The 13280-nt window shown below is 38.1% G+C and overlaps 1 protein-coding gene across 14 annotated transcripts in view; it reads left to right on the top strand.

Moving 5' to 3' along the window:
* NAALADL2 (N-acetylated alpha-linked acidic dipeptidase like 2) overlaps positions 1–13280 on the top strand; it is a 1449120-nt gene that overhangs the window by 1051613 nt on the left and 384227 nt on the right. The gene's annotated exons all lie outside the window — the stretch shown is intronic.

Below are 13280 nucleotides of genomic sequence, written 5' to 3'. Positions count from 1 at the left end.
GTTCTTCCTAAGATATACTAGGGAGGGGAAGAGGAGAGTTAGAAAAGGTTATTAATTGAGGATCAGACTTTAAACTTGTTCATGTCCTAGGAATGCATGAAATAGATAATCTTAAAGTATATCTAAGATGGATTAAACTACCACAGTGTCCTTCCACTCAATATAATATTCCTGCCCTTTAGTTAATTACCTATTTCAAGTAGCAAAATAACCTTACATAAAGTCTGTCCCTTGTTGGAGAAATGTAATTAAAAAGAAAATCATCTGCCAACCTAGAAATCTTCTAAACGAAGGTAGAAGAGAGAAAGAAAAAACTATTTTATTTGTCGAATAAGCATTAAACCAGAATGTGATGTGCATCACAGCCAACCTGCTATAGAGACTGCAGAGACCAAAGAACTTTTAGCTTTTTATATAGCAGAGCAGATACAACCCATTTCATATATTTTCTCAAGATAAACAAAACCTAGTCGTCAGGTAGGAGGACTTGACAGCACCACTGAACACATAGTTGATTTAAAATTCACCTGGTAATTGGGGTGGCCACCTGGTTTTGCTAATTGCCTTTATCCAAAGGAAAAATATGTTTCTTATATCTTTGTGACATGAGATAGGTTTGCAACTTGGGGCCAGGCACCAACTAAAGTATAGGCTCCTAGCTTGTCACAGAAATGAGGAGATGGGGGGCACCATCTTCCTTGATGATTGCATTTCAAAGAGATGGCTCCCAGGTCCTTAAGAAAAATGTATTTTTTTCCTTGTTGTAGAACTGGAAAGAGGTTTGTTTAGCTTTTAAAAAGATTTGCATGCATTTCAAAGAGAAAGAGAAGAATTCTAAAGTAAATGTTCTGAGAAAGGGAGGAGGGTCTCTTCTTTTTTTGCAAGAAAAAGAGTTTTTCTTATTTTTAATTTACATTTGCCCTTATAGGCTTAGTTTCAAAACAATGTGGAAAGGCCAGGCACTGCCACTTAAATATCTGGTTGGCATATAAAATTCCATCTTCCTTCACTTATGATTTAAGAAAATGCTTGCAATTTTAAATAGACACCTGAGGTACGACTTTTGCAACCTAGAATTTGAAGACTTTTATATACTATTTATTCAATACTTGGTGGTGTATTGGAGGGGGGTGAGGATAAGAGCAGTGTACAGATTCAAGAAATATGTAGAAGATGAAATCTATTGAACTTGGATTGATGGGATATAAAGCCTGAGGAAAAGTCACAAATCTAATGATGATACAGGAGTAATCTGGCTGAGATTTCTGCTAGGAGCACTGTGGAACCATTCACAAATATGGTAACAGTAGAAGAGGAGGGGAAGAAATATCGGGAGAAATGAGGCAGGGAAATAAGCTCAAATATGTAATCTGAGGTTCTGTAGGATACACAGATAGATGTACATGTGTAAAGATGATCTCCTGTGAATCCTATATGCTCCACATGGTCTATTTGAATAGGATATTTTGTTAACCTTATGCCCTTATGAATTCTACTGGCTCCTCACTCCTGCTACCATCAAGCAACATTGCTTTCTGAAGTTGTAAAATACAATTACAAATGAAACACTTTATTCATCATGACTATACAGTATATTCATATTAAAGGAAAATAATAGGTTTAACCAGGGCAAACAGCTACCATAAACTTAATTTTTTTTTTTAATTTTTTATTGGATTTCAGGTTTTGGGGTACATGAGCAGAGCATGAAAGACAGTTGCGTAGGTACACACATGGCAGTGTGCTTTGCTTTCCTTCTCCCCTTCACCCACATTTGGTGTTTCTCCCCAAGCTAACCCTCCGCACCTCCCCCTCCCACTGGCCCTCCCCTTTTCCCCCCAATAGACCCCAGTGTTTAGTACTCCCCTTTCTGTGTCCATGTGTTCTCATTTTTCATCACCCGCCTATGAGTGAGAATATGCAGTGTTTCATTTTCTGTTCTTGTGTCAGTTTGCTGAGGATGATGTTCTCCAGATTCATCCATGTCCCTACAAATGACACAAACACCATTTCTGATTGCTGCATAATATTCCATGGTGTATATGTGCCACATTTTTCCAATCCAGTCTATTATCAATGGGCATTTGAGTTGATTCCAGGTCTTTGCTATTGTAAACAGTGCTGCAGTGAACATTCGTGTACATGTGTCCTTATAGTAGAACGATTTATAGTCTTTTGGATATATACCCAGTAATGGGATTGCTGGGTCAAATGGAATTTCTATTTCTAAGGCCTTGAGGAATCGCCACACTGTCTTCCACAATGGTTGAACTAATTTACACTCCCACCAACAGTGTAAAAGTGTTCCTTTTTCTCCACATCCTCTCCAGCATCTGTTGTCTCCAGATTTTTTAATGATCGCCATTCTAACTGGCGTGAGATGGTATCTCAATGTGGTTTTGATTTGCATCTCTCTGATGACCAGTGACGATGAGCATTTTTTCATATGATTGTTGGCCTCATATATGTCTTCTTTGGTAAAGTGTCTATTCATATCCTTTGCCCACTTTTGAATGGGCTTCTTTGTTTTTTTCCTGTAAATCTGTTTGAGTTCTTTGTAAATTCTGGATATCAGCCCTTTGTCAGATGGGTAAACTGCAAAAATTTTTTCCCATTCTGTTGGTTGCCGATCCACTCTAGTGACTGTTTCTTTTGCCATGCAGAAGCTGTGGAGTTTGATTAGGTCCCATTTGTCTATTTTGGCTTTTGTTGCCAATGCTTTTGGTGTTTTGTTCATGAAGTCCTTGCCTACTCCTATGTCCTGGATAGTTTTGCCTAGATTTCTTTCTAGGGTTTTTATCGTGCCAAGTCTTATGTTTAAGTCTGTAATCCATCTGGAGTTAATTTTAGTGTAAGGTGTCAGGAAGGGGTCCAGTTTCTGCTTTCTGCACATGGCTAGCCAGTTTTTCCAACACCATTTATTAAACTGGGAATTCTTTCCCCATTGTTTGTTTTTGTCAGGTCTATCAAAGATTGTATAGTTGTAGATATGTTGTGTTTCCTCCGGTGCCTCTGTTTTGTTCCATTGGTCTATATCTCTGTTTTGGTACCAGTACCATGCTGTTTTGATTACTGTAGCCTTGTAGTATAGTTTGAAATTCGGTAGTGTGATGCCCCCTGCTGTGTTCTTTTTGCTTAGAATTGACGTGACTAAGCGGGCTCTCTTTTGGTTCCATATGAAGTTCATGGTGGTTTTTACCAGTTCTGTGAAGAAAGTCAATGGTAGCTTGATAGGAATAGCGTTGATTCTTTAAATTACTTTGGGCAGTATAGCCATTTTCACAATATTAATTCTTCCTAACCATGAACATGGAATGTTTCTCCATCTGTTTGTGTCCTCTCTGATTTCATTGAGGAGTGGTTTGTAGTTCTCCTTGAAGAGGTCCCTTATGTTCCTTGTGAGTTGTATTCCAAAGTATTTTATTCTTTTTGTAGCAATTGTGAATGGCAGTTCGTTCTTGATTTGGCTTTCTTTAAGTCTGTTATTGGTGTAGACGAATGTTTGTGATTTTTGCACATTGATTTTATATCCTGAGACTTTGCTGAAGTTGCTTATCAGTTTCAGGAGTTTTTGGGCTGAGGCGATGGGGTCTTCTAGGTATACTATCATGTCGTCTGCAAATAGAGACAATTTGGCTTCCACCTTTCCTATTTGAATACCCTTTATTTCTTTTTCTTGCCTGATTGCTCTGGCTAGAACTTCCAGTACTATATTGAATAGGAGTGGTGAAAGAGGGCATCCTTGTCTAGTGCCAGATTTCAAAGGGAATGCTTCCAGTTTCTGCCCATTCAGTATGATATTGGCTGTTGGTTTGTCATAAATAGCTTTTATTACTTTGAGATACGTTCCATCGATACCGAGTTTATTGAGGGTTTTTAGCATAAAGGGCTGTTGAATTTTGTCAAATGCCTTCTCTGCATCAATTGAGATAATCATGTGGTTTTTGCTTTTGGTTCTGTTTATGTGGTGAATTACGTTGATAGACTTGCGTATGTTGAACCAGCCTTGCATCCCTGGGATGAATCCTACTTGATCATGATGAATAACTTTTTGATTTTCTGTTGCAATCGGCTTACCAATATTTTAATGAAGATATTTGCATCTATGTTCATCATGGATATTGGCCTGAAGTTTTCTTTTCTTGTTGGGTCTCTGCTGGGTTTTGGTATCAGGATGATGTTGGTCTCGTAAAATGATTTGGGAAGGATTCCCTCTTTTTGGATTGTTTGAAATAGTTTTAGAAGGAATGGTACCAGCTCCTCTTTGTGTGTCTGGTAGAATTCGGCTGTGAACCCGTCTGGACCTGGGCTTTTTCTGAGTCATAGGCTCTTAATTGCTGCCTTGACTTCTGACCTTGTTATTGGTCTATTCATAGTTTCAGCTTCCTCCTGGTTTAGGCTTGGGAGGACACAGGAGTCCAGGAATTTATCCATTTCTTCCAGGTTTACTAGTTTATGTGCATAGAGTTGTTTGTAATATTCTCTGATGATGGTTTGAATTTCTGTGGAATCTGTGGTGATTTCCCCTTTATCATTTTTTATTGCATCTATTTGGTTGTTCTCTCTTTTATTTTTAATCAGTCTGGCTAGTGGTCTATTTCGTTGATCTTTTAAAAAAACCAGCTCTTGGATTTATTGATTTTTTGAAGGGTTTTTCGTGTCTCAATCTCCTTCAGCTCAGCTCTGATCTTAGTTATTTCTTGTCTTCTGCTGGGTTTTGAGTTTTTTTGATCTTGCTCCTCTAGCTCTTTCAATTTTGTTGATAGGGTGTCAATTTTGGATCTCTCCATTCTCCTCATATGGGCACTTATTGCTATATACTTTCCTCTAGAGACTGCTTTAAATGTGTCCCAGAGGTTCTGGCATGTTGTGTCTTCGTTCTCATTGGTTTCGAAGAACTTCTTTATTTCTGTCTTTATTTCATTGTTACCCATCAACATTCAAGAGCCAGTTGTTCAGTTTCCATGAAGTTGTGCGGTTCTGGGTTGGTTTCTGTTTTGTGAGTTCTAACTTGATTGCACTATGGTCTGAGAGGCTGTTTGTTATGATTTCAGTTGTTTTGCATTTGTTGAGCAGTGCTTTACTTCCAATTATGTGGTCAATTTTAGTGTAGGTGTGATGTGGTGCTGAGAAGAATGTGTATTCTGTGGATTTGGGGTGGAGAGTTCTGTAAATGTCTATCAGGTTTGCTTGCTCCAGGTCTGAGTTCAAGCCCTGGATATCCTTGTTGATTTTCTGTGTGGTTGATCTGTCTAATATTGACAGTGGAGTATTAAAGTATCCCACTATTATTGTGTGGGAGTCTAAGTCTCTTTGTAAGTTATTAAGAACTTGCCTTATGTATCTGGGTGCTCCTGCATTGGGTCCATATATGTTCAGGATCATTAGCTCTTCTTGTTGTATCGATCCTTTTACCATTATGTAATGGCCTTCTTTGTCTCTTTTGATCTTTGTTGCTTTAAAGTCTACTTTATCAGAGATGAGAATTGCAACTCCTGCTTTTTTTTGCTCTCCATTTGCTTGGTAAATCTTCCTGCATCCCTTTATTTTGAGCCTTTGTGTATCCTTGCATGTGAGATGGGTTTCCTGGATACAGCACACTGATGGGTTTTGGATTTTTATCCAATTTGCCAGTCTGTGTCTTTTGATTGGTGCATTTAGTCCATTTTCATTTAGGGTTAATATTGTTATATGTGAATTTGATACTGCCATTTTGATGCTAAGTGGCTGTTTTGCCTGTTAGTTGTTGTAGATTCTTCATTATGTTGATGCTCTTTAGCATTTAGTGTGATTTTGGAATGGCTGGTACTGGCTGTTACTTTCTATGTGTAGTGCCTCTTTTAGGAGCTCTTGTAAAGCAGGCCTGGTGGTGACAAAATCTCTGAGTACTTGCTTGTTCGCAAAGGATTTTATTTTTCCTTCACTTCTGAAGCTCAGTTTGGCTGGATATGAAATTCTGGGTTGAAAGTTCTTTTCTTTAAGAATGTTGAATATTGGCCCCACTCTCTTCTGGCTTGTAGTGTTTCTGCCGAGAGATTTGCTTTGAGTTTGATGGGCTTCCTTTTGTGGGTGACCCGACCTTTCTCTCTGGCTGCCCTTAGTATTTTCTCCTTTATTTTTGAATCTGACGATTATGTGCCTTGGGGTTGCTCTTCTTGTGGAATATCTTTGTGGTGTTCTCTGTATTTCCTGCATTTCAGTGTTGGCCTGTCTTGTTAGGTGGGGGAAATTTTCCTGGATGATGTCCTGAAGACTATTTTCCAGCTTGGATTCATTCTCTTTGTCCCCTTCTGGTACACCTATCAAACGTAGGTTAGGTCTTTTCACATAGTCCCACATTTCTTGGAGACTTTGTTCATTCCGTTTTGGGCTTTTTTCTCTAATCTTGGTTTCTCGTTTTATTTCATTCAGTTGGTCTTCAACTTCAGATATTCTTTCTTCTGCTTGGTCAATTCGGCTATTGAAACTTGTGCATGCTTCACGAAGTTCTCGTATTGTGTTTTTCAGCTCCTTTAATTCATTCATATTCCTCTCTAAGTTATCCATTCTTGTTATCATTTCCCCATATGTTTTTTCAAGTTCCTTCGTTTCTTTGCATTGATTTAATACATGTTCTTTTAGCTCACAAAAGTTTCTCATTATCCACCTTCTGAAGTCTAATTCCATCATTTCGTCACAGTCATTCTCCGTCCAGCTTTGTTCCCTTGCTGTTGAGGAGTTTTGGTCCTTTCTAGGAGGTGAGGTGTTCTGGTTTCAGGTGTTTTCCTCCTTTTTTCGCTGGTTTCTTCCCATCTTTGTGGGTTTATCCGCTTGTCGTCTGTGTAGTTTCTGACTTTTCGATTGGGTCTCTGAGTGGACACCCAGATTGTTGATGATGAAGTATTTGTTTTCCTTCTACCAGACTAGCCCCTTCACTGTACGACTGCTGAGGTCCTCTCCAGGCCCTGCTTGTCTGGGGTGCACCTCTAGCAGCTGTGGCACAGTGAGGGATGCTACCAGTTTCTTTTTCTGCTAGCTTTGTCCCAGGATGATGCCTGCCAAATGTCAGTCTTTTGGATTTAGAGGGGTCAGGGGGCTGCTTGAGGAGACAGTCTGTACTTTATAGGAGCTTAATTGCTGAGCTGTGAGCTCTGTTGTTCATTCAGGGCTGTTAGGCTGCTATGTTTGATTCTGCAGCAACAGAGCTCATTAAAAAATACCTTTTTATCTCAAATGCTCTGTGTTGGGGGGTTCGGGCTTTATTTTTGGATGTCTGTTGAGGTGTCCTGCCCAGCTAGGAGGCAGACTAGCCACTGTTTGCCTGCCGAGGCTCCACACTGCTGTTGTGTGGTTCTCCCTGATGCTGCAGGCTCTGCTGTTCTGCTGTGGTCTCCTCCACACCCTGCGGCGGAGTTTCTTCATTGTAGCGTGTTGCCTCGGCAACGGCAGGCTGCGTCAGCAGTGGGTGTGTATCTCAGTAGGGACGGGTTGCCTCGGCAATGGGAGGCTGCGTCAGCAGTGGGTGTGTATCTCAGTAGGGACGGGTTGCCTCGGCAACAGCTGGCTGCATTGGCAGTGGGCGTGTATCTCAGTTGGGGCAGATTGCCTCGGTAATGGTGGACGCCCCTCCCCCACAGAGCGTCTCGGACTGCCTGCCCAGGGATTGTTTGAAATCACGGATTTGTTCGTCCCTCTGGGCTACCCCAAATGTTCTGTCCCTGCAATCCCCTGGGCTGGCCCCCTGTCCAAGTCTCCTTCAGTCTCAAGTCTAGCCCTCTCAAGTCTCAGGTTGCCGGTTCAACAGGGCACCTGGACAAGCGCGCCCTGTGGGGAGCGCCGGGGTGGCTGGCCGCTGCCACCCCAGCTGCTGGCTTCGCCAGGCAGAGGTACTCCCTGGTGTCCTACGTCTCCTTTATACTTGGGAGTTTCCCCGTTCCGTGGCAACAAAGATCAGTCTGGAAATGCAGCTCCGACTCACCTCTCCGCGGATTCAACGAGAGCTCCAATCCTGGGTTGTTCTCACAGCACCATCTTGAGTCCTCCGTAAACTTAATTTTTTAACACTATAGCTGAGGTAAAGATGAACATTAATGTTGGTCATTAAGGGGATTGCAGTCTGTGGCCTCTAATTATAATTTTTATTTGTATCTATAAGATAAGAAATTAGAAGAATATAGATAGTATTTTGTAAAATTGCATCATATAATGAAGTATGATATCTATTTTTTTAAAGAGTAATAACATTTTTTCAGTGTTTTTTAGATTATTTTATCCCACTGTGAAAACAAAAGAAAGACCTAGGGTCATCTCTGCTGTGGCTAAATACGTGGAGATACTCAAAATACTGTATTTCTTAGAAACGAAATATATTTAAGTCATCCTCTAACTGATCCCCTTGTTTTTCAGCTGAGGAAGTAAGAGTTCCAGGTGGCGATAAATTCTGAGACAGATATAATTGATGTAAAGGTACTTGGGGGTTGACAACCTCAGTTTTTTATTTCATAGAGTACGAGTAATCATACAGTCTATCAGAGAATACTGAAATGCTACTTCTGGCATTCAATGGCCAGGTGACAAATATTGTGGATCAACAATGACTTATGGCCCAGTGCAGTGGCTCACGCCCGTAATCTCAACAGTTTGGGAGTTCAAGGCAGGAGGATCACTTGAGGTCAGGATTCAAGACCAGTCTGGCCAACTTGGTGAAACCCATCTCTACCAAAAATACAAAACTTCGCCGGACATGGTGGCAGGTGCCTGTAATCCCAGCTACTTGGGGAGGCTGAGGCGGGGGAATCACTTGAACCAGGGAGTTGGAGGTTGCAGTGAGCAGCGATTGCACCACTGCACTCCAGCCTGGGCAACAGAGTGAGACTCTGTCTCAAAACAAAACAAAACAAAACAAAAAAACAATGACTTGAGTTTTATCATTGTTGTGTATTTATAGGTAAGGTCCTCTTAAAGACAAGGTTGTTTATTAATCCCTTTTTCTCATGTCCTTTCTATTTCTATAGAGGGTCACTGCCACATACTCACATACCAGACTAGAAATGAATATGACTGAATGTGTCTGAAAGGGTATGTACAGGTGTGTAGTATTAAAATACTTAAGGCAATTGATGTTATAATCATCAATGTTTGAATCTCAGTTGCCAATGCAAAGTAATCCAACTCTTGGTATAATAAAACCATATTCCAACCTTAACGTTTCCCATGTGCAAAGTTTAGTATCCAAAAATTCTAATATAATTAACATATATTTATTATTTCTACTGCCAGACAGGATTTCTGTACTCAGTGACATAGCTTTATCTCATTTGCAATTTTAAGAATATAGGATTAGCTGATCAGCAGCTGGCTATTTCTAATGGCAACTATACAACTGATAGCTAGTATTTATGGTGTCAGAGAGAGTGCTGTATTTGTAGGATCCACAATTCCATTCTTGACTTTGTGGTGACCAGAAACAGAATGTGCCGCTAAGCAACCTGAGCAATCTCATGATGACTGGTCACATACCTAATGAATTTTGGTAAGTAATTGTTTTGGAAGGATTGCTAGACTAATTTTAACTCTTTTAGATAGTTAAGAGCAAAAAACTTCACTTCTGGTAGCCTAAGGCTTATGACTCAAGAAAACGTGGGACTGGTTAAGTTATTTTCTTGCATATATGCTGTTCTTTAGTTACTTTCTAGGACTTAGGACTCAGAAAGAATCAAACTACTGAATCAACATTGGAAACACTCTGAAAGCCTGTTTTTAAGAATTTAAAACAGAAGAAAGGCACAGATGAAAGAATCAGAATATTTCTAGTTTCTCATATTGCATATTGCAAAGGAATTTGTAATTCCAGTATCTAAGCACCTGAAATCCCTACATTTATGGAAATAGAAAATGAAAAAATTCCAAACATTTAAATGAATTTCTTTTTCTACATTCTTTCTGAAACAATTACACAATTATTAAATGATTCACTTTATAGACAGTAATCATTGCTGATTAAAGGCAGATGCATATCTCACATATATGTTAAAAATTTTGCTAAGAATATTATAAAATATTTTGCCAAATTTTCTGGATAACACAAGATTTTACAACAATGGCAGATAATAATTTAGTTGCAATTCATAACTTGAAATGTTTTTCTTTCTCTCTGAATAGCCGTCAATGAATGTATATTTCATACTCTTAAAAATATCACATTTCTTGTTTTCTTTTTTTTTTTTTAATTTTTTATTGGATTTTAGGTTTTGGGGTACATGAGCAGAGCATACAAGACAGTTGCGTAGGTACATACATGGCAGTGTGCTTTGCTTTGCTTCTCCCCTTCACCCACATTTGGCATTTCTCCCCAGCCTATCCCTCCCCACCTCCCCCTCCCATTGGCCCTCCCCTTTTCCCCCCAATAGACCCCAGTGTTTAGTACTCCCCTTTCTGTGTCCATGTGTTCTCATTTTTCGTCACCCGCCTATGAGTGAGAATATGCGGTGTTTCATTTTCTGTTCTTGTGTCACTTTGCTGAGGATGATGTTCTCCAGATTCATCCATGTCCCTACAAACATTTCTTGTTTTCTAGACTAGATAACTGATACTTCTTTGGCATTTTCCAGTAGGCATATTTTTAAAGTTTGTGTATTTTTTTACTACTCCTGTGAGGTAGGAAGACCATAAGGTAATCAGTTTACTTTCATCTATACCCTAATGTTGCTTCAGGATCCTAATACTGTTGGAATCATACTCTTGTAATCTATTGTATAAGTCCTTGTGGATTGGAAGCTGTAGAAACATGGACTTACAATGTCTGTTTCTTTCACATATTAACTGTTCATCTGTGTCAATACAGCACATTTCTTTTTTAATATTATCTTCACTTTTTTTTAAGCCATGTACTCAAGAACATAAATGGCACTAATGTGAAACATAAAGATCACTGTTTCCTGTTTACAGCTGTGTAATCATTCCCCAGATTTAGATACCGAGCATTTCTAGCATGCCTCAAATTTTTAAACCTGTTTTTATATCTTATATTTATAAAACTCCCTGAATATTTGATGGCATACAACTTGACATCTGTACCTTGACTTCTGTACGGTAGTGTTTATTATGGTACCTTTAGCAGATAGCTAGAATATGAGAAGTACTCAATATGTTTTTTTGAAAAAAAAAAAACTTCTTTGCTGCATAATGCTTAAATGAAGGAATTGTTTACTGACTGCAGTATATTTCTCAGAGATTTCAGGCTTCATTCCACTTTAGTACAACATACCCAGTCACTGAATCACCTACTCCTGTTTGTTTTTCAGCAAATAGGGAATTTCTTAGCTTAGGTGACAAATCTGAGTGGCTAGTTGGAGGATGAGGTTGAGGAGCTCAGCCCAAGGCTACATAAGCATGTGGAGTGTGAGGAGAATTTGCCTGGCACCCTCAGTCCAGTAGTTTACTAGACGCCTGCCTCTCTTAACTCCTACCTCTTTCCAGTCAGTCTTGTTCATTCTAACTCCTAAGTCTCAATTCTTTTCATTTTTTGTCTATCTCAACTGTCTCCACCATTAACAAAGCCAACTTTAATTTTCTCTGGGACAACTATATCTGCCTTCTAACTCATCGCACTGCGTCCTCTTTTAAAATTTCCAGTCCATTCTCTGATATATCATATATGAACTTTCAAAATGCCGGATCTGATCATGCCATACCCCTCTGTGTGAAAGTTGTAGTGTTTGCTGTTGTTAACTTTTTAGATTATGTAAATGATAGCACACTGTGTATATTTATTTTTATCTGGCTTGCTCCTTAGTCAGCATGTTTTAGAACCTAACAGTTTTGATTGCTCATGGTTATATATTAAAATACAGAGTATTACATAAATGACTTAAGAAACCAAATGAATGATATTAGTTCTTTCTGGAGAGGGATGAAGAGAGGGCAGTCATTCTGCAGGTAGTAAAGAAGACTCTAACTTTATTTGTATCATATTACTTTAAGAGAATAAAGCATATATATTAAAATATTAATATAAATTCTGTTAATTCTGAATGATAGAAATACATGTATGTACACACATATACATATATATACATATTTCTTATTTATGCATTTTTGTATTTTTTTAATTTCTCAAAATTTCAGAAATGCCTTGGGAGAGTAGGAAAACCTAACTGATTACCTTAAAGACAAGCTACGTTTCCTGATAAACCCTTATATGAATTCTTTGATTTTATTTTCACCACTCCAGTCATATGACCTCTTTTGTTTCCTCTGGTAGACTGTACTTTTTCTTAATCCAAGGCCTTTACATATGTAGTTTCTTTTGCTTAGAGGGTTTTTGGAGGGTAGGAATATGTGTCGTATCCTACAGCGCTAATGAGAGAAAAAAATAGATGCAGGCATTTTGAGTACAATTCATTGGGATATGTAAAAATTTTAAATTTTCATATTCACTGACCCAAATCCATTTATCTGTAGCAGCCTTACAGAAACCGTCACACATATGCAAGTGATTACATATACAAGAAAATTCGTGGAGATTTTTATTGCAATAGCAAAATTTAGATTTGTCTAAGTATATTACAATACTATTAGAATTATGGAATACTATGTAACATCCACAAAGAATAATAAAAGAATAACAGCTGCAAACATGAACAAAGAGGTCTTTAAGGCTTTCTTATTGAGTAAAAAAGAAATGCCACAGAACAGCATATATATGAAAATATTTAAATAAAAGAAAGCAAAATAATAACATTATACAGTTATTTTAAAATTTTGTATGCATTAAAATAATACAAAGTTTAGGAGACACTATATTGATGAGAGTGCCTCTTGATAGTATATAGGGAAATGAAATGTGGGACATGGCCAAATGGTATTTAGCTTAACTTCAATGTTCCTGTTTTTATAATAAGAATAACTTTATGCATTTTACTTCAATAATTAAAAATTAATAAAATTTCCTGCCATCCTCCAAAGGGAAACATTATTATTCTATAAATCCTTTCATCTTTAATATTCTGATTTTATCTTCTTTGGTTGTTAAATTATGGATTGAAAACTACCATTCTAAATTCTACCATTTCCCAGTAATTAACCTGCATATTTTATAAAAATGATAAATTTCCTTTTTCTTTGAGTTATATATGTATATGTGTGTTAACATATATGTATATATATATAACACACATGTGTATATGTATACACGTGTGTTAACATATGTATGTTAATTTGGAAGCTTGAAAGCAATGAAGACTTAAGGATTCTCTATGGGATTATTTTGAAATATACTCTAGTTTAAAATATTCAGTACA

Source organism: Callithrix jacchus, chromosome 17, assembly GCF_049354715.1.
Source record: "Callithrix jacchus isolate 240 chromosome 17, calJac240_pri, whole genome shotgun sequence".
Lineage (NCBI taxonomy): Eukaryota > Metazoa > Chordata > Mammalia > Primates > Cebidae > Callithrix > Callithrix jacchus.
This window is presented reverse-complemented; position numbering and strand designations above follow the sequence as displayed.